The following is a 3,272-nucleotide window of genomic DNA, read 5'->3' as shown; positions in this document are numbered from 1 at the left end:
TACTTTCTTTGGGCTGATGCCTCTTATTCTTGGTTTGGGTTCTTTGTTGGGTATTAATTCATTTTGAAACTGTTTTATACTGTATTTTGTCCTTTCCTTTGATGGTTTTGGTCCGTGGATGTCAACATAAGGTTACCAATACTTTGGATTGCCGCTTGCATGTGTGGATATATATCTATATATATATATATATAGGAAAATGATTTGATGAGCCATCTCGCCTACAGAAAAAGAGTGAGTCGAATGGCTCTTATTTGTTCTTGAAATCGAATGGCTGTGGTTTCCTGAGGCAGTGACAATTAATAATTGTATGCATTGACACTCTCTCTCTAGCCTGCGCACGGCATCTCTCCCTGTACCTAAACTCTCACCTCGGTGAAACCATCTCTCTGTAGCTAAACTCTGGCATCCCTCTCTCTCTCCCTCGTGAGCCTGCTCCCACCCTCTCCAAATCCCGTGAGCCTGCTCCCACCGTCTCCAAATCCCGTGAGCCTCCTCCCATTGTCTCTCTCTTCGATGAGCCTCCTCACCTCTCTCTCTACTGTGAGCCTCATCCCCCCCTCTCTCTCTCTCTCTCTCTCTCTCTCTCTTTCTCCCGAGAATAATAATCAACCTCCTCGCTCAGCAACCCTAAATCCCCAAATTCAACAACCCTAAATCCCCAAAATCAGCAACCCTAGATTCCGTGTACTCTAGAATCTCTCTCACTGGAAGCCTCCTCCATTCTCATCAACTCTAAATAAAAAATAGTGGTTGCAATCAACCATTCACAGCAAGGTACAAATTCAATTTACTTTTGGCATGGTTTTATCGAGTTCTTGAATATTTTTAGCTGCATTTTTTCAGAGCTATTTCACTGTATATCATCCCTATGTTTCATCTCTGCATATTATTAATCCGCCAACTCCTAAATCTATGGACTTTTACGATTTTACATCAAAATGGATTATGCAAATCGCACAAAATTGCATCTCAGACGTGGTAATTTGGAGATCATTCACAGATGCAGACATTATAAATGCATGAAGTTCTACATTTTCTGAAGCATGCTCTGCTAGTTCTCTAGTGACTTGACAAACCTCATTAAAACGAATTGAACGGGGTAGATCAGAGGTACCTTGAATTTGTTTCCCATTGGCATCAAGTACAACACCTATCATCACATCTTTTGTCCACCTCTTCATTATGTAATGCGATGGGATTTCAAAAATATCATTTACCATCAAGACCTTAATCCCATACCTACAAATAATGCCTAGCCATGTGGCAAGTACAAACAAAAGTTTGGTTGTGACGATTGAACTCTACATTGTCGGCCCCTGTTCCACTTTCACGTTTTGATACCTTAAATATTGCAACTATGTAATTGTCTTCAATAATTTCACTCATGTAATTGACGCCTTCTGCAACTTCTTCTCCAAACAACTTCATAACTTTGTGTATATATATCTTTGAAGCGTGAGCCTCGATGTCACACGTGGTCCTCTGAAAAGGCTTTGATGTCATGTTCTTCAAGTCATTTTCTCTTATCTTAAGAAGGTTTTTATCATGCAATTTTATAGTAGTTTAGCTTGTATGAGAAGTCACATATATTTTGAAGTGCTTATTCATTTCTTCTCTTCTCTGAGTCGATGACATATCTGCTATGAATGCATTTGCAATGTATGCATCAATCCATTGCTTTTGACATATGAAAAATCTATTGATCCATTCATTCTGTTAAAGATCAAATTTCTCAACAAGAGATTTCCATTCTGACTCAAAGTCTTCCTCAGTTTGGCTCATTATACAGTTTCTGAATATTTCAGGGAAAGATGGAATCCTTCTCAAGACATGACACAATTTTTCTTTGACATTTGAAAGTATGTGCCACTTACAATAATGATATCTGCTTTTATTCAATACTTGTCTCACTGCAGCGGTCATTGCAGGATCTTGATCGGTGATAATTACTCCGGGTTGACGTCCACCCATTGCCTCTGGCCAATTTTCAAATACCTATACAAAAGACTCCACTTTCTCATCAAAGATAAGGGTAAACCCAAAAAATGTTGTGCTACGGTGGTGATTCACTCCAACTATGGGAGCAAAAGGCATGCCAAAAGCATTTGTCTTATATGTGATATCAAAGGTGACCACATCCGAGAAGTGATGGTAGAACACCCTTGACATGGAATCTACCCATAGTAGGCTGACAATGTGATCTTCTTCATCTAATTTTACTTTATAAAAAAAAGAAGGATTGGATCTCTTCATATCGATTAACCATTCCATCACACGATTGCCATCTTCCCTTTTAAATTTTTTTCTCTTGATTCTTAATTGGTTTCCGATGTCTTTTTGTGAACAATGAAGATTATCAATCCCTCCAGCCTGCTCTAAAAAGATATTGTAGATATTCCGAGATTTTACCAAAGCAAAGCTCATGGAGTTTATCATTGTCTTTGTCGCATCCGATATTGTTTGGTGTGATGGGATGAGTCAAGCTTTATGTGGAGATACAAGCAAGTGATTGTGATCCTTAACAAACTTTGTGACAACCCACTCATTGTTGGCATTTACGCTTATGCACATCTTTGCATCACATCCACACCTTGTCTCAAGGAAATTTTTTCTAGGTTGCACTTCTTTCACCCTACGGAAACCTTCTTTAGAACATTTATATTCCCTATCAATTCTCTTTCTGTCCTTATTCTTGTGAGTACTTCGCTTTCTGACAGCAAACCCTTCTCCCAATGCAAAAGCTTTGTAAAATTCATATGCATCATTTTCATCACTGAATTTTATTCCTATATGGGGTTCCTCTATTTCAGACCCCTTGGACGACAACGCATGTTCCCCATTTTCAAGATTTGTGAACTTATTGGGGGGAGGGGTTGCTAGCAAGGGATCTTGCTCCATGGACTCTAAAGTATCCCCCATGTTGTCATTCTCTGACAATGTGAGAGATGCCACACTTGTTGAAATGGTGAGGTCCATCTCAGGTGCTAAACTTACCCTACACAAATCATGAAATCTTTGTCAATTAATGACTTCAACACTTCACATATTTTTTAAAAAATGATTTTACAATTTCCATTTCTATTCTCTTTCAGGTTCAATTCCACCCTGTTTGAACCATTAACAAACCAAAAATGGTTGATGATTGAAAGTAAATAAACCTAATGAAAAAAAATCAATCACTTAACAGAGCAACATCAATGGATGCCACTCGACAATTTTAAAACAAAAAATCTCCAAATTAGGACTTCACAGAGCAACACCAATTCCAC

The 3,272-nt window shown here is 38.5% G+C and overlaps 1 long non-coding RNA gene across 2 annotated transcripts; it reads left to right on the top strand.

Moving 5' to 3' along the window:
* Positions 1-214: 214 nt before the first annotated feature.
* LOC105420218 (uncharacterized) lies at positions 215-2,438 on the top strand. 2 transcript variants are annotated; one of them, XR_966484.3, is made up of 3 exons: positions 215-777; positions 1,809-1,862; positions 1,932-2,438. It is a non-coding gene; the product is annotated as an uncharacterized LOC105420218 (long non-coding RNA). The 2 variants fall into 2 exon arrangements; XR_016041399.1 differs by lacking the exon at positions 1,809-1,862.
* The last annotated feature ends 834 nt before the right edge of the window (positions 2,439-3,272 follow it).

This window comes from Amborella trichopoda, chromosome 9 (genome assembly GCF_054954075.1).
Source record: "Amborella trichopoda isolate Santa Cruz 75 chromosome 9, AtrichopodaSantaCruz75HAP2 v2.0, whole genome shotgun sequence".
In the NCBI taxonomy this organism is placed as follows: Eukaryota; Viridiplantae; Streptophyta; class Magnoliopsida; order Amborellales; family Amborellaceae; genus Amborella; species Amborella trichopoda.
This window is presented reverse-complemented; position numbering and strand designations above follow the sequence as displayed.